The sequence below is a fragment of the Notamacropus eugenii genome, chromosome 1 (assembly GCF_028372415.1).
Source record: "Notamacropus eugenii isolate mMacEug1 chromosome 1, mMacEug1.pri_v2, whole genome shotgun sequence".
Lineage (NCBI taxonomy): Eukaryota > Metazoa > Chordata > Mammalia > Diprotodontia > Macropodidae > Notamacropus > Notamacropus eugenii.
In genome coordinates, this window is record NC_092872.1 from 639,735,904 (window position 1) to 639,763,718 (window position 27,815).

Here is a 27,815-nt window from a genome sequence, read left to right on the forward strand (position 1 = left end):
TCATAACAGGAAATGACTTGTTGCAGATATGAGAGTCAGCTACACAGCTGTCTCTGTGTTGTCAGAACATCCACTGGTAGGATCAAAATCAATGTTAAGTTGGGGAGGGGGAGAGATGAAAAAATAACACTAAATGCAATTAAAATAGCTCCAATCTGATCTATTTAATAATCCTATTAATACTGAAAAATAGGAAATAGCTAAATGAAAAGATAGTAGTATAAACTATCACTCATTTTCCTTAACTGTAAAATGGGAATAATAATAGCACTTACTTCACGGGGTTGTAGTGAGGATAAATGAGATAATATGCTGTCAGGCACATAGTAAGCACCACTCAAAGCTCATTCCCTTCTTCCCCTTCTCTAGAAAAGTTTAACCAATATAATGCAATCAGTTTAATAAGGACACAAAAGAGGTCAGGAGCCACCTTAGCCAACAAACCTTTGATCTTTCCTTGCAAAATGGAAAAACATGGCAGCCTATGGCAACAAAACTCATTTGCAAAACATTAAAGAGGAAATGAAAATGACACTAAAGAAGATGAAGATAGGAAAAGCAGCTGGACCTGATCAAATACATATAAAGAAATCCATGCTGAAGGCAACAATTTTTTAAAAAGTATTTAGGGATCAGTTTTCAAGATACTCAAGAGAGTAGAATATTGAACAATTGGAAAAAATCATAGACCATGTTTCACCAAAAAAAAAAAAAAAAAGTGACTAAGAGGACAGCAATAGCTACCAGCCCATATGCTTATTTGGTGAGTGCTGGAAAGTCTTTATGAGAATGATCAACACATACGAAAAGTGTGGAGAAAATTTCAGATTTTATCACTACTAATAAAAGAAAAAAAAAGGTGGCCAAGAGAACATCAATAACTATTGATCCATAGGCCTACTTTCCCTTCTCTGTAAAATTTTTATGAGAATAGTCTACATATGCATCAAGAGCATCCTTGATGAAGCTCATTACAAAGGAACAGGCTGGCTTTTGTAAGCAATATTCCACTGTAAACCAAGTCTTTACCATTCACATAATTGACTGGAAGATGTGGAGAATATTAAGAACCCACCGTGCTTATTGTTTGTCAGTTTCTTAAAAGCATTTAAGACAGGTAACATTGCATAATAGATAAAGAGTGAGCCCCAGGTGATCTGCATTGGTGGGAGGAATTTTCCTCATTGAGAAATTCCTCCACCAATGAAATCACAGGTTTGGAACAAAAAAAATTAAATCAAATTAAAATCATTTAATTCGGTAGAGCCAAAAACCCTCCTAAATGTCTCTTACAGTAAAGGTCGTGTTTCCCTCTGAAGTTGTCCTAGATAAAAGTGGAAGAAGGAAAGAAGCAGGCTTTCGGAGACAGCTTTGTGAGAGTCTGCCTTGCACTAGAAAAAGAGGTGAAGACTTCACCAGGAAACTCGCATACACTTGGAGGGGCACTGAGATACTTCTCAGAGTCTCAGTTTCTTCATGGGATGATAGAGCTTTGCAAGCTGGAAATATGTCAATATTTTCATGCATCTATGACCTTATTGATATGGATGCTTTCTCCAGTCATTCAGTTCACAGCTTGTGCATGCTGTTTCATCCTAGCACACTCTTGTCCACGTGCTCTCATAAATCCTTCCCAAGGATTTACTCAGCATGAGTTATTGTTGCAGTTTCCTGTGGAATAACAGTATCTTCAGAGTTGCATCATTAATTGACTGAAAAGCATAGATAATACAAGATGCCATTATTTGTTGATTATAGAAACCATTTAAGTTGATAGACTACAAAACATCCTCAAAACCTTCCTTCCACCAAAACATCTACTCTGCATATATTAAACTCCAACAATATTACTTGATATTTGAAAACATAGAGGTAATTTTGTTCAGTGATCTTTATCAAGATCAAGTGAGGAATAAAACACTGCCAGAGTGTTCACCACTATCATGGTGCATATCCTACACAGGGTGCAAATGGAAGGGAGATTCCCTACAGATTGTAAGTTTGTCCAAATGTTCTTGTTTGTGAGTGAAATTGTGCTGATTATATCACAAATAAAAACTATTCATATAAGAAGGGGAAAGTGGAGTTGTCTGAAGGGTGCAAGGTGGACATACAGAGAACTTACCATCCAAATGAAATCTTAAATGACAGAGGACTAGTCAATCAAAAGTGTATTATGTCTACCATGTGCCAAGAATTGTGCAAGTTAACAGTGATACAAAGACAGAAGTGAAACAGTTTCTGTCCTCAAGGAGTTTATGTTCTACTGGGGTGAGAACACATGCACATAAGTTTAATTAAAAAAGATGCACAGTGAGTTTTGGTAGGGAAGGCACCAGCAGCTAAAGAGCTTCATGAGCGGAGTCTTAGAAGACTATTGAGGATTCAGAGGGGAGAAGGGAGTATATTCTAGGAATACAGGACAGCCAATTACAAGTAATGAGGAGAGAAAATGAAGTACTGTGAATGGAGGACAACGCGAGGGCCAGTTTGACTGGATCATTGGTTAGTTGAAGGGAGTAAAACTTGGATTGGTAAATTGAGGCCAAGTTGTGAAAGACTTTAAATTCCAAACAGAAATGTTATATTTCAATCCTAGAGATAATAGGGGGCCACAAGAGTTTATTGAGAAAAGGACTTACTTAACCATACCAGTACTTTAGGAAAAATCTCTGCTGGATAGAAGATGAACTGGACTGGGAGAGACTTTGAGCAGGGAACCCACTTTGGAGATTATTGAAATAGATGTGGCTATGTTATGTTTGGTTTTGTTTTATGATTTCTCCTATTCATTTTAATTCTTCTGTGTAACATGACTAAGGTGAAAATGTATTTAATAGGAATATATGTGTAGAACCTATATAAAATTGCGTGCCATCTCAGGGAGGGAGTGGGGAGGGAAGAAGGAAGGAGGGGGAGAGAGGGGGGAAAAATCTAAGATGTATGGAAGTGATTGTAGAACACTGAAAACAAATAATTTAATTAAAAAAAAAGAAATAGACATGGCAAAAGGTAAAGAGGGCCTACTATAAGATAATAGCTGGGGATGGAGAAAAAGGGACAGAGGCAAAAAAGGTTATGGAGATTAAAAACAAGATTTGACAACTGATTGCATATGGGAGGATGACAGAGAATGAGGAGTTGAGTTGTATACTGAGGTTGAGAATGAGTCACTAGAAGGATAATGGAACCCTTGACAGAAATAAAGAAATTTGATAAAGTGGTAGATTTGAGGAGAAAGATCTTGCTTTGGATTTGTTGAATTTGTGGTCCTAGGGAGACATAAAGTTTGAAATGTCCAATAAGAAGTTGATAATTCAGAACTGAAGCTCTGAAGAGAAACAGAAACTAGGGTTGAATAATTAAATCCATGGGACTCAATGAGGCCATCAAGTAAGAAACTGCAGAGAGGAGAGGAAGTTAGGACAAAGTGTTGTGATGTACTCATAGGTGGGTGGGATAGGGATGATGAGCCAGGCTGGGACAAGGAACCTGCAGCCTTAAGTCCACATATGACCCTCTAGGTCCTCTAGTGCAGCACTTTGACTGAATCCAAACTTCGCAGAACACATGGCCTCAAGGCCTCACGTTCCCCACCCATACAGCAAAGGATACTGAGAGGGAGTGGTTAGATAGGTAGGAAGGGAACGAAATGATAAAAGCTGCAAAATACTAGAGAGGAGAGAATATTGTACTACAGGAGGAGAAGACAGTCAACAGAGTCGAATGCTGAAGTGGTCATTACAGATGAGAACTGAAAGAAGGACACCCATGTTGGCAATTAAGAGGTAATTAAGGGAAAAAGTGAGGCTGGTGACTTTGCACAGGCCTCCCTCACTCAAATTGAACCGCAAATCATGTCATCATCTCCCTGAAGTCATAGTCCTCTTCTAAAATGGACAAACCAGGGGGCGGAGCCAAGATGGCGGAGTAGAAACACACAAATACGCTAGCTCCGAACCCACAGCCCATGAAATATCTGTAGTAAAGAGCTGCCAATAAATTCGGGAGCAGGAGAAGCCACATAACAGCTGAGCAGATAAGATTTCTGTTCCAGAGGGACCTGCAAACCTCTTGCAAAAGGTCCGTCGCGCTGCAGACGCGGAGCCCAGCCCAGCCCTGCCCCGGCCCTGGCACTGAGAGGAGCAGATCCGAGCGGACTTCAGGGACAGGATCTCCAGCGGCCACGCGGGTCCCTCCACCCACAGGTGACGGGGGTCGGTGAGAAGGTCTCTTTGGTGGGTCGAGAGGGGAGTGGGGTGCCCCCATACTCAGGCCCCCTCGGGAGGCAACAGTGGAGGTGGGAGCAGACCGGGGCTCCCCAAACAGGCAGGAGCCTGGATCCATTGTTGAAGGTCTCTGCATAAACCCCCTGAGGGAACTGAGCCTGTGAGGTGGCCCTGCCCCCACCTGAGCACCTGAACTTAATCTCACACTGAATAGCAGCCCTGCCCCCACCCAAAGCCCTGAGGCTGGAAGCAGCATTTGAATCTCAGATCCCAAGCGCTGGCTGGGAGGATCCGGAGGTGAGGTGGGTGTGAGGAGAATATTCAGAGGTCAAGTCACTGGCTGGGAAAATGCCCAGAAAAAGGAAAAAAACCAAGACTATAAAGGGTTACTTTCTTGGTGAGCAGGTTTCTCCTCCCCTCCTTTCTGATGAGGAAGAGCGGGGCTCACCATCAGGGGAAGACACGGAAGTCAGTGCTTCTACATCCCAGCCCACTCAATGGGATCAGTTCTGGGAAAAGGTCATAAAGAGCCCAAACAATTTTCAAAATCATGATAGAGAGGTGGAGGAAAAACTGGGAAGAGCAATAAAAGACTTGCAAGCAAAGTATGAACAACAGATCAGCACCCTGCTAAAGGAGACCCAAAAAAATGCGGAAGAAAATAACACCCTGAAAAATAGGCTAACTCAATTGGCAAAGGAGGTTCAAGAAGCCAATGAGGAGAAGAATGCTTTCAAAAGCAGAATTAGCCAAATGGAAAAGAAGATTCAAAAGCTCACTGAAGAAAATAGTTCTTTCAAAATTAGAATGGAACAGATGGAGGCTAATGACTTTATGAGAAACCAAGAAATCACAAAACAAAACCAAAAGAATGAAAAAATGGAAGATAATGTGAAATATCTCATTGGAAAAACAAATGACCTGGAAAATAGATCCAGGAGAGACAATTTAAAAATTATGGGCCTACCTGAAAGCCATGATCAAAAAAAGAGCCTAGACATCATCTTTCATGAAATTATCAAGGAAAACTGCCCTGAGATTCTAGAACCAGAGGGCAAAATAAATATTGAAAGAATCCACCGATCACCGCCTGAAAAAGATCCAAAAAGAGAAACTCCTAGGAATATTGTGGCCAAATTCCAGAATTCCCAGGTCAAGGAGAAAATATTGCAAGCAGCTAGAAAGAAACAATTCAAGTATGGGGAAATACAATCAGGATAACACAAGATCTAGCAGCTTCTACATTAAGGGATCGAAGGGCATGGAATAGGATATTCCAGAAGTCAAAGGAACTAGGACTAAAACCAAGAATCACCTACCCAGCAAAACTGAGTATAATACTTTAGGGGAAAAATTGGTCTTTCAATGAAATAGAGGACTTTCAAGCACTGTTGATGAAAAGACCAGAGCTGAAAAGAAAATTTGACTTTCAAACACAAGAATGAAGAGAAGCACGAAAAGGTAAACAGCAAAGAGAAGTCATAAGGGACTTACAAAAGTTGAACTGTTTACATCCCTACATGGAAAGACAATATTAGTAACTCTTGAAACTATTCAGTATCTGGGTACTTGGTGGGTTTACACACACACTCATGCACATGCACACACTCATAGAGACAGAGTGCGCAGAGTGAATTGAATAGGATGGGATCATATCTTAAAAAAAAATGAAATCAAGCAGTGAGAGAGAAATATATGGGAGGAGAAAGGGAGAAATGGAATGGGGCAAATTATCTCTCATAAAAGAGGCAAACAAAAGATTTTTTTAGTTTGGGGAAAAAGAGGGGAGGTGAGAGAAAAACATGAAGTTTACTCTCATCACATTCCACTAAAGGAAGGAATAAAATGCACACTCATTTTGGTATGAAAACCTATCTTACAATACAGGAAGGTGGGGGACAAGGGGATAAACAGGGTCGGGGGGACGATGGAAGGGAGGGCATGGGGAGGAGGGTACAATTTGAGGTCGACACTCACAGGGAGGGACAGGATCAAAAGAGATAATAGAAGTAATTGGAAGCAGGATAGGATGGAGGGAAATATAGTTAGTCTTATACAACACGACTATTATGGAAGTCATTTGCAAAACTACACAGATTTGGCCTATATTGAATTGCTTGCCTTCCAAAGGGAGGGGGAGGGGAGGGAAGGAGGCAAAGAAGTTGGAACTCAAAGTTTTAGGAATAACTGTCAAGTACTGTTCTTGCCGCTAGGAAATAAGAAATACAGGTAAAGGAGTATAGAAAGTTATTTGGCCCAACAGGACAGAGGAGAGGATGGAGACAAGGGCAGAGAGGAATGATGGAGGAGAGAGCGGAGTGGTGATGGGGGCAATTGGAATGCTCGGTGTTTTGGGGTGGAGGGAGGGAAGATGGGGGAAGAAAATTTGGAGCCCAAAAATTCTGTGAAAATGAATTTTAAAAGTGAAATAAATAAATTAATTAATAAAAAAATAAAATAAAATAAAATGGACAAACCACAAAAAAAAAAAAAAGAGGTAATTAATAACTTTGGAGAGAGTAGTTCCAGTTGAGTGATCAGAATGGAAGTCAGATTGCAGAGTTGAAAAGTGAGGGGTGATGAAGTGGAAGTAACAAATACAGATACCTTTTTTTAAAAAAATATTTTAGGTTAATATGTAATGGGATTATTGTTATTTGTAAATGAATTAATATACATTTTAAAACTATATTCATTTTTATTTCTAATATGGTAAATATTGATAGATATAATGCAGATAAGCAAAAGCTCTTTGTTGTCCTCAGTAATTTTTAAGAGTAAAAAGGGGTCCAGAAATTTAAAAGTTTTAGTTTAGCAGACCCCTCATTTTATAGATGAGAAAATTGAGATCAGGGAATTTCAGTAACTTGTCCAAGATCCCACAAGGAATAAGCAGACCTAGAATTATTCTGATAGCAAATTCAGTGGTTTTTTTTCTTTTAAATAATATTTTCCCCCAATTACATGAAAAAAAATTTTTTAACATTCATTTTTTAAATTTTGAGTTCTAGACTCTATCCCTCCTTTCCTGACCCCTCCCTGAGATAGTATACAATATTATATAGGTTATATACATGTTCAGTCATGCAAAACATATTTCCATATTAGTCATTTTGTGGAAGGCAGTCCAAACAGATCAGAGAGGAAGGGAGAGAGAGAGAGAGAGAGAGAGAGAGAGAGAGAGAGAGAGAGAGAGAGAGAGAGAGAGAGAGAGAGAGAGAATGGTATAATATTTCAGTCTGTATTCAAAAGCCATAAATTCTTTCTCTGGAGGCAGACAGCATTTTTCATCATGAGCTTTTTGGAGCTGTCTTGAATCATTGTATTGCTGAGAATAGCTAAGTCACTCAGAGTTGGTCATCACACAATACTGGTGTTACTGTGTACAATGTTCTGGTTCTGCTCACTTCACTCTGCATCAATTCATGTCTTTCCATGTTTTTCTCAAATCATCCTCATCATTTTTATAGCACAATAATATTTAATTACAATCATATACCACAACTTATTCTACTATTTCCCAACTAATGGTCATAGTCTCAATTTATAATTCTTTGCCACCACAAAAAACTGCTATAAATATTTTTGTACAAATAGGTTTTCCTTCCACCACCACCTTTTAAAATTTCTTTGGGATACAGACCACTAGCAGTAGTATTGCTGGATCAAGGGGTATGCACAGTTTTATAATAACCCTTTGGACATAGTTCTACATTGCATTCCAGAATGATTGGATCAGTCCACAACTCCCTCAGCAGTGCATTAGTGTCCCAGTTTTCCCACATCCTCTCCAGAATCTAACATTTTCCTTTTCTGCTATATTAGCCACTCTGAAAGGTGTGAATGAGGTAGTACCTCAGAATTGTTTTAATTTGCATTTCTCTAATCAGTAGTGATTTAAAGTATTTTTTCATATGACTGTGAATAGCTTTGATTTCTTTGTCTGAAAACTGCCTGTTTGTATCCTTTGATTTTTTTTTTTTATCTGTTGGGGAATAACTTGCATTCTTATAAATATGATTCAGTTCTCTATATATTTAAGAAGTGAGGCCTTTATCAGAGATACTTGCTATAAAATTTTTCTCAAGTTTTCCATTTCCCTTCCAAGTTTGGTTGCATTGGTTTTGTTTGTGCAAAACCTTTTAAATTTAATATAATCAAAATTATCCATTTTATATTTCATAATGTTCTCTATCTCTTGTTTGGTCCTAAATTCTTCCCTTATCCATAGTTCTGACAAGTAAGCTATTCCATCCTCTTCTAATTTCCTTATGATATCACCTTTTATGTCTAAACCATGTACCCATTTTGACCTTATCATGGTATGCGGTATGAGATGTTATTCTCTACCTAGTTTCTGCCATACTGTTTTCCAGTTTTTTCTAGCAATTTTGTCACATAGTGAGTTTTTGTCCCAAAAGTTGGATCTTTGAGTTTATCAAATACTAAATTACTATGGTCATTTACTACAATGTATTGTGTACCTAATCTACTCCACTGATCCACCACTTTATTTCTTAGCCAGGCCCAGATTGTTTTGATGATTACTGCTTTACAATACAGTTTGAGATCTTATATGGCCAGGCCACCTTCCTTCATGTTTTTTTTTCACTAATTCCCTTGATGTTCTTGACCTTTTGTTTTCCTAGAGGAATTTTGTTATTATTTTTTCTAACTAAAAAATATTTTTGGTAGTTTGATTGGTATGGCACTGAATAAGTAGATTAAGTTAGGTAGAATTGTCATTTTTATTATATTGGCTTGGCATGCCCATGAGCAATTAATATTTTTCCAGTTGTTTAGGTCTGTCTAATTTTGTGAAAAGTGTTTTGTAATTTTTTTCATATGGTTCCTGGGTTTGTTTTGTCAGGTAGACTCCCAAGTATTTTATATTGTCTCCAGTTATTTTAAGTGGAATTTCTCTTCCTATCTCTTGCTACTGAACTTTGTTGGTAATATAGAGAAATGCTGGTGATTTATGTAGGTTTATCTTATATCCTGAAACTTTGCTAAACTTGTTAATTATTTCCACTAGATTTTTTAGTTGATTCTTTAAGATTTTCTAAGTATATCATCTGCATCACATCATCTGCAAAGAGTAATAGTTTTGTTTCTCCATTGTCTATTCCAATTCCTTCAATTTCTTTTTCTTAATGCTATAGCTAGTATTTATAGTATAATAATGAATAACAGAGGTGATAATGGGTATCCTTGCTTCACCCTGATCTTATTGGAAAGGCTTCTAGCTTATCATCATTACAGATAAGGTTTGCTGATGGTTTTAGATAGATACTGCTTATCATTTTAATGAAAGCTCCATTTATTCCTATGGTATCTAGTGTTTTTAATAGGAATGTGTGTTGTATTTTGTCAAAGCCTTTTTTCTGCATCTGTTGAGATAACCATATGATTTCTGCTGGACTTGTTATTGATATGGTTCATTATGCTGATAGTTGTCTTATTATTTGATCAACCATTCCTGATATAACTCTCACCTAGTCATAGTATATTATCCTTGTGGTATATTGCTATGATCTCCTTGCCAGTATTTTATTTAAATAAAATTTGTCTATAATATTCCTAGGAGTTTTCATTTGGGGATTTCTTTCAGAAGATGATCAGTGAATTCTTTCAGTTTCTATTTCATTCTCTAGTTCTAGGATATCAGGGCACTTTTCCTTGATAATTTCTTGAAATATGATATCTAGATTCTTTTTTTGGTCATGGCTTTCAGGTAGTCTAATAATTCCTAAATTATCTCTCCTCAATCTATTTTTCCAGGTCAGTTGTTTTTCCAATGAGAAATTTCACATTTTCTTCTCTTTTTTTCCTTTATTTTATTTTTTCTTGATGTCTCATGGAATCATTAGCTTCTTCTTGCCTAGTTCTAATTTTTAAGGAATTATTTTCTTCAATGAAATTTTGTACCTCTTTTTTTATTTGACCAATTCTACTTTTTAAAAATTTAATTAATTTATTTATCTTCAGTTTTCAATAGTCACTTCCATTAGTCTTACATTTTCTCCCTCTCTTCCCCTCCCTCCCCAAGATGGCTTGCAATCTTATATGGATTCTAAACATACATTCTTATTAAACACATTTTCACATTAGTCATGTTGCAAAGAAGAATTAAAATGAATGGGAAAAATCATGAGAAAAACCAAAACAAAACATAGCACGAGAGAAAATAGTCTGCTTCATTCTGTGTTCCAATTCCATAGTTCTTTCTCTGGATATGGAGGGCATTTTGCCTCAAGAATCTTTTGGGAATGTTTTAGGTCCTTACATTGCTGTGAAGGGTTCAGTCAGTTCTACTTTTTAAGGAGATTTTTCTTCAGTAAATTTTTTTTACCTCCTTTTCCATTCAGCTAAGGATTTGTTTTCTGTGGTGAATTTTTTTATATCTTTTTCCATTTTTTGGTACTTTGGTACTTCCTTTACTTCTGACTCATTTTTCATGACTCTCCTGCATTACCCTCATTTCTTTTCCTAATTTTTTCTTCCACCTTCTTTTATTTAATTTTAAAAATCTCTTTTGAACTCTTTCAAGCATTCTTTTTGGACCTGAAACTAATTCATGTTTTTCTTTGAGGCTTTGCATGTAGCCATTTTGACATTGTTATCTTCTTCTAAGTTTGTTCCTTGATCTTCTCTGTCACCATAGTAACTTTCTATGGTCAGGTTCTTTTTTGTTTGTTTGTTTTTTGCCCATTTTTCTGTCTGTTTTGTGACTTTACTTTATGCAAAAATTAGGTTCTGCTCCTAGAATGGAAAAGCCAAAGTCCCAAACTTCTTGTGCTAGGGTTCAGGGCCCTGCTACAGTCTTGCACCAAGCCTTGAGGCCTACCTGCTAGCTTGCACTGAAGGGAGGGCATTGCTGCTGGCTTGCACTAGGGGCAGGGCCTCATTGCTGGCCTGTTCCAGGGACAGGTTCTTGCTGCCCTAAGAGTGAGACTTCACTACTGGCCTTTCCAGGGGCAGGGCCTCACTGAGGGATAACTATCTTGCCTCAGGGCTCAGGGTTTGGCTGCTGGTTTGCACTGAGGGAGAAGCCTTGCTAGACTTTTGCCCCAGGGCTTAGAGTTTCTGCTGACCCCTTAGGTCATGACCTGCCACTGCCTTACCCTGAACCATGCTCTCCTCTCACTCTACTGAGATAGACCTTTTCTGTTGACCCTCTAAGCTGTCCTGGACTGAAAAAATTGCCTCACAACTCCAAAATTGATTCTGAGGCATTATTACAAGGTTGTTTGTAGAGAAATTTTGGAGAGTTCAGGTGAGTTGCTACCTTACTCAGCCATCTTGGCTCCAATTCATATGTAGATAGCTTTTAATAGATTTTTTTTCTCATAATGGGAAGAGTGGTATGGAAGGGTAGCTGAAGGGAATGTTAAGTCTAGTGAAGATTTTTTTTAAGGATAGGAGAGATTTGTGCATATGTATATATGCAACAGAGTAGAAACCAATAGCTAGGGAGAGACTGGAGACTGTGATAGGGAGATGATTTTAGGAGTAGTCTAGTTCAGAAAATGGGAAGTTGGGATCAAGGGCACATGTAGAATGGGTTTTAGTGAGAAAAAAGTCACTTCATCATCAAAGAATAAATTAAAGGAAGAGAGAATGGGGAGGAGGATGAGATATAGAAAAGAAGAGAAGAAAAAGCTTACTATAAATCCTTATTTTCTTTATAAAGTATAAGGAAGGGTCCTCAGGTGAGAGGATGGATACAAAAAACTTGGCATAGTACTGTAGGAATTGTGTCAGGAGTAGTAAAGCTTTGAATAACCTGAGACTGGCGAGGAAAACAGACCACAAAAATAAGGTTGTGGGGATGGGGTGGGGGATTTGAGCTATTCTGGGGAAAAGAGTAGGATCAAAGAGGGGATAGGATCACCACTCAGGGTATATGGAATTATGATATAGACTGCAGAGAGAAGGGAAAGCTGCTTAATTCTTATTTTGTTTGTTTTCTGTGCCAAAGAGAATGACCTTTGGACTGGAAAGAAGAGAACAAAAATGACTAATAGGGAGTTGATACTCAAGATAAGAGAGGAGGTAGTGAGAGAACACTTAGCTACCCTTCATGAAGTTGTCACCCAGACAAGATAACGTTCATTCTTGTGTTTTGAAAGACGTGGCAGGTGTTATTGCTGAGCCACTGTTAATAATATTTGAGAGATTGTGTAAAATAGAAAAAGTACTACAAGACTGGAAAAGGTCAAATGTTTCCATTTTCTTTGAAGCGAAAAGTATAGTATTTGTAACATAAATCAATAAATTTGATTTTTACTCCTAGAAAAATTCTAAAACATTATTTTTTTTAAAAGATGTTTAGTGAACACCTAAAAAGGGGAGGTGGTAATTACAAAAAAGCCATAATGGCTTCATCAAGAGCAGGTCATTCCAGATTAAATTTTTAATCAGTGTCACTAAATTATTAGAACAAGGAAATACTGTAGATACAGTTTGCCTAGATTTTAGCAAGTGTTTGATAAAGAATTTCATGCTATGTTTCTGAAAAGATACATATATATGGGCTAAATAATGATATGGTTAGGTGAATAAGGAAATGATTAATCTTGACTCAAAAAGTAGTTATTAATGGCTTCCTGTCAGTTTGGTAGGTATGCAGTAAAAAGCCTCAGGGATTTGTATTTGCTCTTATGTTGCTTAGCATTTTTATCAATGACTTGAATATAGGCAGAGATGGCATGCATATCAAATTTGCAGATAGCACAAAGCTGGAAAGAATATTGGATGATAGACTCAAAATCCAAAAACATATTGACGAGATAGAACATTGGTTCAAATCTAATGAGATGAAATTGAATAGGCATAAACTGTAAAATCTCACAGTTATACTCAAGAAAATAATTTCATCAGTACAAAAATGTAGTCTTAGGTTGCAGTAAGAAAAGAATCTAAATTCCAGGAATGCAAAGATGATACCTGACCAGACCATATCTGGAGTATTCTGTCCAATGCTGGGCACCAAAATTTATGAACAATGTTGGTCAATTGGAAAATTTTCAGAGCAGGAAAACTGGAATAATGAAGTAGCTCAAGTCCATATAGTAAACTGACAGAGACTTCACCATGCATATTGATCCTCCATCAAACACCCTGACTTCCAAGTTCCATAACTTATTCGTTTCTCATGACCTCTTCCTCCTTTCCACCTCAGCTCTGCACAGGTCAAATTTATGCCAAATCCTTGATTTTACCATCAACCACAAATGTTACACTTCCATGTTTAAACTTCTGAAATTTCTTTATCTGATCAAAATATTTTATCATTCCATTTTTTCCTTTATCTTAAAATCCCTAAACTTGTTCTTTGTTCTTACTGAGGCCTCCAATCATTTGACTCCTCATATCTTTCCTTGGCTATCACTCCTGCACTGACTACATTTTCCTCCCTTCCTCATCTTGAGGAACTTTGCTGAACTAGTACAACTCTACATTATCTGCTTCTCACAAGTCCCTTGTCACTTTATGCTATCACCAATTTTACCCTGTTAAGCACCAGCCTTGGATTATTCTCAATGTCTGCTGCCTTTGCTTCTATTCACTTTCTGTTGAACAAAGCTGGATAAAGTCATGAAACTGTGTAGATTGAGTCCACTGAAAATTTATTTTATATAATTTCAACTGGGCTCTCTTTACATCTCCCTAATCAGTTCACTCTCCAACTCACAACAGCAGTTTTTCTTAACCCTTTCATCCATCCTCAAACCTCTCATAGCTTCCCCCCTCCCCACTCAATCTCTTTTCTAAGAACTTTGCCTCCTATTTCACCAAAAACCTGAGACCATTCATAAAGAGCTTCCTCTTCTCTCCTTTTCCCCCATTACTTAGATACCCTCCCCCATCCCTTACCTCACCTCTATCTTACATGAAGAGGTGGTTCAGCTGTTTGTTGTCCTTTGTTCTTGAAGAGGACCAAAATGACATCATTGTGCTAGAGTCAAGTTTCAGTGTGTCCTACTGTGACTGATTAGACTAATACAAGTTCAGAATGCTCTACTACAGGTCTGGGACAAATAGTCTGTGTGAACATCTGGGGTGGATATTCTAAATTTGTCCATCCTGCATTTCTTTTGAGCTGTTTCAATTCTGCTTTGCTCATAGAGCACAGCACATTCTCTGATGTGGGTACACAGTGCTGAGTGGTCTTGTGCCAGTGTCTCCCATGTCACACAATCAATTCCAAAGTTCTTAAGAGAAACCTTGAGAGTGTCCTGGTATCGCTTCTTTTGACCACCATGTGATCGCTTGCCCTGTGTGAGTTTTCCATAAAATAGTCTTTTGGGCAAGCATACGTTTTGCGTTCAAACAACATGTCCAGCCCATGGAAGTTTCACTCTCTGAAGCAGTGTGAATGCTTGGCAGTTTAGTTTGAGAAAAGCCTAGGTGTCTGGTATCTTATCCTGCCCAGTGATCTTCAGAATCTTCCTAAAACAATTCAAATGGAAGAGATTAAACCTTTCTCTATTTGCACAGGAGATCCCATTCTATTCAGTCTTCTCCAGGAGCTTGCCCCTTCTATAATCCCTACTCTGTCACTTATCATCACTCTCTCCTTGTCTAGTGTTTATTTTCCTGCTGCCTAAAAACATGCCCATGTGTCCCCATCGGAAAAAAAGAATCTTACTTTATCCAGCCATTTCTACCAACTATCCTTCTATACCTCTCCTACTTTTCATGGCTAAAATCCTTGAAGAGGCCATCTGTAATCAGTGCCTCCATTTCCTCTCCTCTTACTGTCTTCCTAAATCTCTTCAAGTCTGACTTCAGATCACAGCATTCAACTGAAACCTCTCCCCAAAGTTACCAATGATCTCTTAATCCCCATATCTAATGGCCTTTTCTCAGTTTTCATACTGCTTGACCTCTCTGAAGCCACTGACACTGTCAACTACTCCCTATTCCTTGATACATTTTTCTCCCAAGGTTATTGCAACAGTGCTTTTCTCCTGTTTCTCCTTCCAGTCCGGCTGCTTCTTCTCAGTTTCCATGGCTGGATGCTTATGTAGGCTATGACCATTAATCATATGTGTTGCCCAAGGTTCTGTTCTCATCTTTCTTCTCTTCCTGCTCTATACTATTCCACTTGATCTCATTAGCTCCCATGGAATCAATTATCATCTCTATAAAGATTATGCTCATATCTATTTATCCAGTCCTAATCTTTCTTATGACCTCTAGTCTCCAATCTCCAACTGACTATTGGACATCTCATACTGTATACCCCATAGACAACTTAATCTTAATATGTTCAAAACTGAACTCATCATCTTTTCCCAAAAATCTTTGCTTCTCCTTAGTTTCCCTGTCCAATGTCTTACCATTGTTCTAGTTACCCACGCTTGCAACTTAGGTCTTCAGATGAGCCAGAAAGGAAATAAGCAACATGGCTAGGACTTCTGGTGATATGGCAGTTCTCCCCAAAACTCACACATCAAATCAGACTCTGGGTGTAGTCATTCTTATAGGGGTGTGGAGGTGGAAAAAAAACACAGAGTGAACCAGGAGAAAAGTAAACAGTGCACCTGAGACTTCTTATGATACGAAGGTTTCAAGCAAGGAGTAATCACTCATCAAATTGGCTTTGAGTTGGTGTGTAGTGGTTCATTTGAAGCAACTGGGGATGTCTAGCATGGAGTAAAAAAGACAATGAAGATATGACATCTATCTTCAAGTAAAGTGATCTAGAAGAGAGAAAAGACTCAGTTTCTGCTTAAGGACAGGGTTAGAAGCAATGGGTGGGAGTTGAAAAAAAGAAAATTTAGATTTGATGTCAAGAAAAAATTCCTAATAATTGGAGTGCCAAAAAAGTGGAATGACCTACCTTAGGACACAGGGATTTTTCCTTCACTAATAGGCTTCAAGAAAAGTCTGAATGACTACTCATTGGATATGTTATAATGAGGATTCTTTTTTAGCTATGGGTTTTTCTAGATGTCTACTGAAATCTCTTCTAATTCTGAAATGTGGTGATTGTGATTTATCAAACCCCTTCTACTACAAAGTCTCCTCAGTGAGACCCATAATCACTCAAAAAATATCAGCCATTTTCCACAAGGACAAACTAAATAAAGAATGTATATTGTTCACATTATACTATTGTTTTTGAAAGACTGTGATTCATTTGCTGCAATTGCCAAAAGATCTTTATTACAGATGACCTGTGGAACAATGGGGAGAACCAAGAGGAGTACAGGTCATAAATGTCATAAAAGTTATCATGCCAGATATATATGATTGGAAACAGACGTGGGGCAGGTATGTAGCTCAAGCATGAAATAACAGATAGACGAAGTGTTGCACTATAAATTCCTTCTCCCTCCACCCCACGGCCACAGGATGTTAGGAAATCTAGAAGTTCTTCAGCACTTTGAGGATATACTCTTTGGAGGAATTGTGGGGGAACATGGACAACAATTGTACAGAATGAAAAGTCATGGATGGTTTATGATTTGTACCACTGGAGGTATTATACATGGTTGATTTAACACATCCATTGATGTATACTGAAAAAAATTATCAAATTAATGTGTTTAGTAGCTGGTCAGTTTTGACAGAATCATGTTATTGTTAGGGCACCAAACCTTTTAAAAGAAAACATTTCTGTATCTGTGACAAAGAAAGGAAATTAAAGTAACTCTATAGTATTTAACCTAAGAACTACAACTTAAGTACCTCCTAAGACTATAAGTTACAGAAGAGTTACTGATCTTTATGACAGGAGATTTCTTACTCAGCATTCTCTAAAGCAATGAAGTCACAAGTCTCAAACAGCAAAATAAAATCATTTATACCTACCTGTAACAAACCCATGAAAGTTCAAAGAGTAATGAATAGTGTAAGATTCAAACTGAGTCTTCTCTCCCAAATTCCTTTTTATTTTCTAATGATTCCTCATTTCCTGGCCACCTACACACTGGTGTTCTCATAAACACTGGTGGGTTTTGTTATTGTTGTTGTTGTTTTGCTACCCAGAAGTATTGATTTTTACAGCTGGAATTTTTTTCTAATTTTTATTATGTTATTTGGGTTAATTACATGAATCTCCCTACTTCTCAAAATCTTTTTTTGTTGACAAGTGATATAAGAGTACATTATCCTCAGTAGTTTGAAGGGAGGGAATTGGAAAGGAAAGAAAGGTATAAACAGTGGGGAAATTATGTTGGTCTCAATTGACCAAAGTAAGAGGAACAGGAAGGTAATTTAAGAAAGTTTTAAGGAAATCATTATAATCCTAGAAGTGAGAAATGGTTAAAAGAAAATTCAGGCTTCTTTTCACAGGATGATTATGTCAATTTGATATAATTTCTTTGGGTCTTTCAAGAGGGAAAATGCCCAGTGGGAACAAAAAAGGAATAAATGCCCAAGATATAAATAAAACAAGCTATTTTTAATCAGTTTGATTAAATTCATTATATGGATTCATACACTGATTTTAAGAATGATTGTACTTATTTTCTTCATCCTTAAAAAATACATGACCTAATCTTTATCAAGTTGCTTGCCTTCTCAATGAGGTAGGTGGAAGAGAATTTGGAAATCAGAATTGTAAAAAAAAACTTAAGGTTAAAAAAAAAGTTTTACATATAATTGGAAAAAACAAAATTTACGAAATTCATGAGATGATTTGGGTTAATGAACATTAACCAAAAGTATTAGAAAAAGAAAATGAAGTAAAAGAATTTTCTTTACAATATAGATTCAGTTTCAAAAAGGACTTGTGATATTTTTAGGGTTTTATTTGCCATTTCGGAAAAGGCATACCTGAGAAGAATTAAAAGCTTTTCTGTGACTTAGTAAAGAGAATAGCCTCAGTGCAAGTGGGACAGGGTAGAAAATATGAAGCATTCTAAGAGGAATTACATCATTTGGAGCAAAGAGTGTAGATATGAGATAGCTATCTATCACTACCTATGCTATTCACACATACAGACATCAAGCAGGAGGAAGCAAGAATTTTGGCATAATAAAGAAAGGAAGAACAAAGAGGGAGTTGCCAATGAGGGGCAGTTAATATGAACCTCAAAAAAAAAGGAATGAAAATTTCAAACAAAAGAATTGCTGCTGGCTCCTAGAATCCCCAAGTTGACAGCAATCATTCTCTGGGCATTTTTGTTGCTTTTATTTTGTTTTCTAATCATTATACCCCATATATCATCTCCACCTGGTAATCTTTTAAATGGCTGCCTACCAGTATACTAATCATGCAATTTTATTCCAATTTTAAAATGAAGATTTTTTTTTTTTATATGTAATACGTTTAGTGGAATGCTTTAGGGCTTACCCAGTTATTAGTCTGGCTCTTCTTGCTGCTGAGGTTTACATCGGTACACAAATATTTTGAGTGATAAACTTTAACAGCATAATTGAAATAGTTAAACCAGAGAAGAGCATAGTATTTAGTAGAAAGAGTAGTTTACCTTGATATTAGAAGACCTGAGTTCAAAATCTTACTAGTTTTCTGTCAATGGGTATTACTTAAGCTAAATCTTCATATAAAATGTGAATGACAGTGCTTGTATTACTTATTCCACACACTTGTAAGGAAAATGCTTTTATAAGCTGTGTGAGGTGCTGCATATACATTTGATATGTATTATTTTTAAATCTTGATTTAGAATAGTCATCACTTAGTAGTACCTTTGCACATTTTTCTTGAAGAAAACTGTGCAAGACAAATACACATAAAACATGAGGGACAGAACATGACAGAAAGACCAAGAAAATTCAAATTGATGAGTCAAAATTCATTCCAATGATAATGTCTGTTACAGCCTTTATTTGTGTCCCCTATTTCATTTCATTACTCTATATTCATTTTCTTTTGGGAAAATAAAGTAAGGACCAAAAAGCTTAAGTTGCACTTTCAAAAGGCGCACCGTTCAGTTTAAACTGGTACCAAGGATTACCTAGCTAGGGTTCACATTTAAGAGAAAAGTTAAGATCTCTCTGAAATTCAGTACTAGTTAGTGTTGGTTATTCTTTTTAATGACTACCTTGTTGTAACTACATTATTTTCCCTTAATTTTTAAACTTTTGTTAAGCATCTACTTTGTGTCCTGTGTCAGATATTGGGAACAAAAAGACAAAAAAAAGAAACAAAGAAAATCTCTGCCCTCAGGGAGCTTCCATGCTACTGGGAGCTACAATATGTACACAGACAAATAAATAGGAGATAATATGAAGAGTGAGAGAACACTCACAACTTGCGGGGGTGGGGGACTAAGGAAAGGTTTTGTGTAGGTGTCATTTGAATCTTACCTGGAAGGAAGCTAAGAATTCTAAGCCAAGGGGAGAAAAAGAAGGCACAAAAAGACTTTAAGGGATACTTAGTAGATCATTTTGACTAAATGAAGTTATATGTGGATTTCATTTGTATAGTTTTTTATTCCAGTCAACTTCTAATAATTTTTTTAAACTTTGAAATTAAGAGAGGCTTGAATTCTGAATGAGATTATAATAATAGTAAAGTTACATGCTTGCTTACCTTTTGTTCTGTATTTGAAAGCCAATGGAAATGAAAAACAAACTTTGAAGAAATTCCAAATTCACTCTAGCAATTCATAAAGATAATAATTCCATGGAGAAATCATTGTAATAGGGGCAGGCATGAGCAGCCTTTCTATCCTTGTGGATCTGGATTCCAAAAGGAAGAGCTCAGGGTTGCTGTATTATCCTGTAAATGTCAGTTTCTCTAGGAAAGGCGTTAACCACCTGGTGTTGGAGGGTGGGGTATTAACAGCTGTTAAGGCATTAGGCACATGCTTTGACCGCTTGGACAAAGATGCCAGAACCCCTAAAAAGAGAAAAAATATTGTACTTAATATTTGGACTTGTGAAATTAACCAGATACTTCAACCTTAAAAACTGGAAGAAAAAAATGAAAAGCATTTTACAGTTAAAAACTAAAGCTCAGCATGCTTTTTTCTAAGCATTCTAGAATCTTTACTATGTATATGTGTGCATGAAAAAAATAAAAATAATTTCAAATTTCTAGATGCCTTTTGGAGGTGGTACAGTGGATAGAGAGCTGGTCCTGAATCAGGGAGAGCTGAGTTCAAATTTGGCCTCAGATACTTACTGTGTTACTCTGGGCAAGTCACTTAACCCTGTTTGCCTCAGTTTCCTCATCTGTAAAGTGAGTCAGAGAAGGAAATAGTGAACCATTCCAGCATCTTTGCCAAGAAAACTTCAAATGTGGTCACAGAGAGTTGGATATGACTGAACAGAATCTCACTTACTGATATTCAATAAAGTTCATGACTAGTCCATTGATATAAAATACAAGAGACTGTCTTGATTATGGATTCATTTTAGTGGCTTCACCCTAAAATGAAAACCTGAATTGTGGGAGAGAGATTGTTAAACAATATAACTTCCAAAATGTCCAGTTCTGATAGAAAGGAAAAATAGAAATAGCTCGGTGTCAGAGTAAAAATGTTAAAATATAGAATGTTACTATAAAGACATGAAATGAGCACAGTCTGAAAAGGCTAATAACATCTGAGAATTTGAACACTGTATTGACATTTTTAAAAAGAACTAAACTAATTTAAAATATGAAATCAATGTTCATATGTGTCGTATGTATGTATTTTGTCATTGATATTATTATTGTCAAAATAGAAAATTTTACGGTAAGATTCTATGCCATGGTCTAGCCTCATTAGAGAGAGAGAGAGAGAGAGAGAGAGAGAGAGAGAAATGGTGGAGAAACTACTAATCTCCCCTAACATTGTGGTCTAATCTGTAGCTGAATCTAGTGTATCTATGGCCTGTGATTTTAAGTGTGTGAAAACTTAAGATCTGTAGTCTTAGATTGCTGCTTGAAGCCTAGAGACCTACCTGTTGTCATGCTGCTAGTGTCAGAGGTTGGATTTGAACTCTAGTTTTGTCTTACTCATAAGTCTAATAGGTTGTACTGTCTCTTAAGTTGTCTCCCAGTCAGAGTATCAGTTTAATCCCAAGTCATTACAGAACAGTTTAAACATAAGGCCTACTTGTCTTGATAGTAACCATTTACTATCACCTTTATGTTAGGTACTAAAGCTTTATATTCCTAACTAGTTTAGTAGATCATTTAAAAAAGCCAACATGATGTCAGATAGAAAAATGATGTGTGTCAACCAAAATTAGGGTGCCTGAATTGCTTTTTATGATACCAAGAAAAACGGAGCCTATTTTAATATTCCTTTAATTTTAAAGAATAGCCATGTTATATTCCCAAACAGAATCTGATTTAAAACTCTATCTTTTTGTTAGTCCCACCCCCGCCCTTAATTCCCTTTTTTCATGGCTACAGGATTTACACCCCTTCAGTGGACGCAATAGTTTCCTAAAACTTAAAAAATCCAAAGCATATGAAACCTAAGGCGGTGGGGAGCAAGAAATATCAAAAGTTTCTTTATTTCGGAACACTCCCTCCTTCTGGACCCAGGCTTTCCTAGCGACTATTGCTGGCACATACAACCCATGATGTATAGGATGAATTCTTTCCAGTTCAGGAAAGGAATTCTTTCTTGCTTAGTGATCCAATGCTAGAACCCTCTGTGATTTAACAGAGGCCACGGGGCTTTTACAGTCCTCCCTGACGGGTCCTACTCTACCATTTTGCAGTGTTCCCCGGGTAACTTATTCATTCACTTACCGCGGGGGCTTAAGAATGATACGTCCACTGCTATTGCTCTCGTGATCTGGACATATGTAACCGGGTGAAACAGTTGAGTGACAGCACTCTTATTTTCTGTCTGCTGTGTCTCCCCACCCACTTTACCACCGCCCCTACCTCCCTTCTTATTAATGGGACACCATGACCGAATAGCCAAAGGCGCAGCTAGTCCTTAGCCATCCCAGAGCCACCCCACTGACCCCGACTTTGCCAACCCCAACCCCAGCTGTTGTTGGTTTTCGCAGAGTGTGAATGCCCCGTACTCTAGTCTGACTTGTTGACCAGTCTCAAGTTGTTGAATAGCTCGAATACTTGTCATATTTGTGGTTACGCTACTCAGCAGGCTTTTCTGCGCTGTGCATTAGCAACTGCCTTTTGTCACCCGCCGCTTTTTGCGGGGGGTAAGAGGGGAATGCAGGGAGGTTATCAGCGATAGTTACGGCTCCTTTGGCTGTGCTACCACCTCCCTGTGAAACTCTGCGATTCTTTGGTTGCCGCTACCAGAGGAAATAAAAGTAGCGACAGAGAGGGAGATGCTGGTCTATGCTGCCACACCGCATCTCCTGTACTCCCACCTCTCCTCCTCCTCCTCCTCCTCCTCCTCCTCCTCCTCCTCCTCCTCCTCCTCCTCCTCCTCCAGCGGCAGCTACAGCCCTAGCTCGGTATTAGCATATCTGATCTCCCGGGACAAAGGCACATGTAAGTGATAGCCCAGAGCAGGGCTCCTCCTCTCCGTTGGCTCAGCCTCGGAGGGGCCTGTGCGCTGAGCCTCCGGCAAGAGTCGAGCTGGGTGCTTCGAGAGGGGAGGGGGGAGGGTAAGTGGAAGAGGAGGAGGAGGAGGAGGAGGAGGAGGAGGAGGAGGAGGAGAGGAAGGAGGAGGGAGAGGGAGGAGGAGGAGGGCGGAACGGAGAGCAGGACTGGGCGGAGCGTTTACGTGAGCCAGAGGGCAAGGAGCTTGCGAGAGGCTGCACGTCACTCTTGCATGGCAAGTGGTGGGAGCACGGGCTGCGCTTCAGTCCGGGCTTCCCCCCCTCCCGCCCCCGCCCTTCTCTCCCTCCTTCTCCGATACAGCCTCATCACCACCCCCACCCCACCCCCCACCCCCCACTGGAGAATGCCTCTGGCTCACTGGCAGAGGACCGCAGAGTCTTAGCTCTCCGTCTCCCCCCTCCTTCCTTGACGCCACCCTTGGGTCCCCGGAGCGAAGGGGCGCTGTATGGAGGCGGTGTAGCCTTAGGAGTGGGCGGAACCCCCGCGTCCTCCCCCAGCCTGCCCTGATGCTGTAGTCCTCAGGTGGGGCTGCATGTGGTAAGTTCAGCTGGACCTGTGGTCCCTGTCCGTGTGAATGCGTGTGGTGCCGGCAGCGAGCCCAGTGCGGGCTGCCCAGCCGCGGAAGCTGTAGGCACTGGGACCTGGAGGGAGCGAGGAGCCGGAGTGTGCGCGGGGAGGGGGAGAAGGGCTGGGGGCGCTGGCCGAGAAGAGACGGGGGCTATTTGTGCGAGAAAAGCCCGAGTCCGGAGCAGGTAGGGGGAAGACCTCGCCTCGCCTCTCTCGCTCCCGCTCCCCTTAGGCTTCGGAGCCCCGAGGGCGGGCGGGCGGGCGGACGGACGGACCTGGGAGCTGGGAAGGTTGGGTCGGGGGAGGGGAGGGGGCGGGCAGGAGAACGGACAGACAGACTTGGACGGGGGTCAGGAAGGGGTCGAAGCCCCAGCTCGGAACTGTGAGGCGAAGAGCACGGCACTGGCCCCCTTTAAAGCGGGGGTGTGCGGGGGTTGTGTTGTGAATGTGTGGTACCTTTTTAGAGGACGGCTCCTCAGCGTCAGGGCGGCTGCACATTCGCGAGTCTCCATAGTCTAGTTTGCATTCAAGTTCTGTGTTGAACTGCGAGGTGTAACTGAGCCTTTCTTCTCTGCTCTTGTCACTATATATATCATGCCCCAAGTTCCAAGTGTATTGGTGATGTCATGTTAGGTGAATTAAATTTGTCTTTTAAAAAAAATGTGTACACCTGTTGTTTTAAACATCATTCTGTGGTTGAATATGAGGAACCTAGACTTTATCACATGTTGGCTACCCATGTCTAAATATCGTTAGGATGGAAGCAATTACTTATCCAGAGAAAAAATGTTTGACGAATTTCTGTTCTTCGTTTTAACCTTGGATATAGTGCCTTTAAAAGAGGTATCTACAGACGTAAGAAATAAGCAGATATTATGACGTTAAGTAAAAGCAGTTTCATAAATAGCAGGCTTGGTTTTATGTTAGAATTATTTTCTTAATTCCGGGTGGTTTGGGGAGCTGTTCTTACTGTTTCAAGATCTGTAAAATCAAGTTCCTGTATTGAGTTGAGAAGTGGGCAGTCAGCAGCTTGAGATATCCTGAGATTCATCCAGTTCTCAGTAAAGTTGTTTGTCTGGGGAAATATGTTAATTTGCATTTTCAACCAGTATTAATAAGGTTTTCTTTTTTTAAAAATATTACTGTATGTTACGAAATGCTCAGACAGTGCTTAAAAAAACTTAGAAAAGTTTTAATACAGAGATTTGCTTAATAAGCAGCCACTAAGTATATAAAAGTAGCTATCTGGGGAGTAGTCACTAATATAAGTAAGTCTGAGATCCTCTGCAGTCTCGAAATGCTAAGATCCACTTGACAGTCCCGACAGTACCTCCCACCATACATGCCCATGTACTTTTGGTACACAATTTAGATTAGTGATCAGAAGGCAGCTGCTTGTTAGCCAGGAGTACACATCTCTTTACTACCATTCTTTTCTTGGTTTACAAATGTTTGTGCACTTTTGATTGTACAAGACTTGGCCTGTGCTCATGTAAGTGGTGCTATGCAAGTGAAAATGCATACCTTTGAAAGATCTCAACTCCTAGCTCAAATGAGAAAAACATACAGGCTTGCCTTCGGATTTCTGTGTTATCAGTTCCTTCACACAGAAAGCTAGCTAAAATTTAGTAAGATTTATCTTTCACTTCACTGTTTGGAGTTTCTTTATGCTTAAATTTATGTTGCTCATCAGTTCAAACTGTTGGAACTTATCTTGACTCTGTTTTTAAACCCCTCTCCTTAACTGAAATATACATACTGTATTGTGTTATAAGTCTTTAAATTTTATTTCCTATTGCATAGGATATTCCTATTGCATAGATAGATTGGGTTTGTTTTTGTTTTTGTGGGGGTACAGACTACACAACTCTATCCCTAAGTTTATTAGCATGGGTAAGGGGATTAGCAGTTTCTGTGCCAGTCAGGTATACAAGTAGGTATCCTAGGGAACAATTTATACTTGCCTCATACTCTTGGTAATAGCTGCTTTGGATGACTTCCTTTAAGGAATTAAGAGAAATGTAGTTCTTTAGATTTAATGAACCTTTTGACTTTCATTGACTAATTTTGCTCGTTAAAGTTTATTTAACTTGAAAGACAAAACATTATTCAGTAATCTTGCATTGAATCAGAAACTAGTGAAACTGTATTTTGATATTCCAGAATTTGGGTGCAAGGGAAAGGAAGAATGGTAATTTATGCACCTGTTCTTTTAAAAGTAATTACTGCTTCAAGAACAGAAAAATTAATTTGGGGATAAGAAAAAAGTGATTAGGTCTGAGATTGGACAACTAAAGATTCAGAGAACTGAAACATTCAATTAATGTCTAAAATATTTTTAACAATAAATGTCCATATAGATTAGAATAAAATCTAAAATGTCAAACCTGTTCAGATTTACCTTTTATCATTCAGCTTTATGTTTTGGTTAAGTATGCTGTCAGCTCAACAGACTTTAATAACTTTTGTTTCTTTTTCTGTAGTTTGCTGTAATTTCCTAGAAACACTTCTAAAAATATCAAAACTTTGTCCTCACTTTCATTTGCACAAAAAAATATGTCAAGGTCATTTAAAATATATTATGCTCATAAAAACATGTGCATCTACTTGGTAGCATACACAGCTTTTTAATTCACTTTTAGAATTTATTTAAAGTCCTTTTGCTGAAGAAATTTTACATATAATGATTCATGCTTGTGGCCATGGTACAGAAGGAGACAGCTCCAATTGCAATAGTTTCTTGGCAAAAAAAAGAAAAGCAGTCTCTGATTACTGAGTCCAAAGATCATGAAGTATGCTGAAAGCAAAAGAGGGCAAGGTCCAGTGTAAATGGAAACAGCATAGCAGTAGGGGCAGAATCCAGCCGTAGCAGGTCCTCCCACTGATTAACACTAACCATAGGAAGTAGAAGCTGAACATTTAAAACAAGGCAGCAAGGCAGTGACATCTATACCAATCCCATGCACTCTATGCACAGTTGATCATTATTCTCTTTAAAATAATCATTCAAAATCATAACTGCTGCTGCTGACAAATGAAATTGACTTCTGAAAGGATTTCATGCTTGTGGATATTTTAGTTAAAAACCAAGGAGACAAACTACTAACTAAAGTTGGTTTCTTGCTTTCTTCCATCTAATCTGTAAGACTGGGGAGAAAAACCCATCAATGCGGTTTGATATAAAAAGCTAAATTCTGCCTAGCAGACGATGAGAACCACTTATGTATTTAAACGCAGAGTTGGGCCCTGTAGCATCACATCATCCATTGTGTAGAGCAGTGTCTTTCTCCATTAGCGCTGCTTTGCAGTTCATTCTTTGTATGATTCTGTGAATGGCATATGTCAGGCCAATAAGACTACATTCATATTCTGAGTAATAAATAGATGCCTTGTTTCCCCCTAAAGATCATGAGATGAACAAAACATGCTTACTTCTATAAAATAAACATTGAAATAGAAGCAGATTATTTTAACATTATCAAAACTAAATACAGAATTTTTATGGAATATAGTAGGAAAAGTAACTTAAATATACGTAAAGTGTTTGTTATCTTGCTGTTGGTAATTTCATTTTATTTACAATTTTTGTAATCATAAAATTGAAAGGGACCTTAGAGAGATCAGCTAGTCCAATTAGTCTTATACCCTCCTGTGCCTAATATAAATGAAACTTAAGTACAAGTAAAGGATTTAATTTTCTCAATTATAATACCTGTCAAGATTATCTGCAGTAAATGCAATGTTTTACTGTAATATACTTTTAAAACCTAGTACAGAATAAATTGTATTGTGCATTCAAACTGGTAGGGATCTTCAGTCAAAACTGTGACAAAAAACTATTGTTTTCTAACCTCTTAGATTTCCACTATTAGTCTGCTTAAAACTCTGTTTTACTCAAAATGGAGATAACAAAATTTGTTGACCAAACTGGGGTAAAGAAACCCCCAGGATTGGAGGTAAACTGTGAGGATACTTTAGAGTAGGAGTTGGAAGGAGTGAGGAGGACATATTTAAAGTCGACATACAACTGCTACAGCAGGTCTGACTAGTTTTAAGTGCCCAAAGGCAGCTTTGTTGTTACTACCTGTAGGTAGCAGGGAACTGAAATTCTTAAATTTAATTCACGTGTGTGCTATCCTCTTATTCTTTCTCCATAAATTCTTATAATTTCATAGAATTAACATTTCTAAGATTTTTTTTTCGTTTTCCTTGAAAACATCTTTGAAGTCATATTGAACAGAAATCCTAGTGTTTTTCTGTTTTAGTTTCAGAAGAAAAGGATTTTGGTTCCTTTAGAAGAACAAAGAAATTTAAGGTTTGAACTACATGAATATGTTGAGCAACAGCAAAATATACTACCTGACTCTTCTATAGTTAAAAATGTCCAATAGTAGCATAATGTCACTCGCTGCAAATCAACCTTTAGCCTCATGCCTTGCTCCTCGCTCAGGCCAACTGCTTATCATTCCACTCCATGCAGCAGTTACTAGGGCTCTGAAGCAGTCTTACTCTAGTACCCCACCCATATATTTGAAAGTATTGCCTGAGTTAAC

General features: G+C 38.3%; 1 protein-coding gene and 1 long non-coding RNA gene across 4 annotated transcripts in view; one reads left to right on the plus strand and one right to left on the minus strand.

Annotated features, from left to right (window-relative positions):
• Positions 1–23,829, minus strand: part of LOC140520937 (uncharacterized) — a 28,330-nt gene extending 4,501 nt beyond the window's left edge. The window contains exons 1-2 of the long non-coding RNA XR_011972719.1: positions 23,719–23,829; positions 19,744–20,052 (exon numbers count right to left, since the gene is read on the minus strand). This is a non-coding gene — a long non-coding RNA (uncharacterized lncRNA). The remainder of the gene's footprint in view (positions 1–19,743; positions 20,053–23,718) is intronic.
• Positions 1–27,815, plus strand: part of SERTAD2 (SERTA domain containing 2) — a 148,492-nt gene that overhangs the window by 91,830 nt on the left and 28,847 nt on the right. Inside the window, exon 1 of one of the 3 annotated variants that reach the window (XM_072635407.1) lies at positions 22,835–23,232. The exons of 1 other annotated variant lie outside the window; for it this stretch is intronic. The gene's annotated coding sequence lies outside the window, so the exon portion shown is untranslated. Of the gene's footprint in view, positions 1–22,834; positions 23,448–27,815 lie in introns of those variants that run through there. One more of the 3 variants, XM_072635409.1, reaches the window with a different exon arrangement.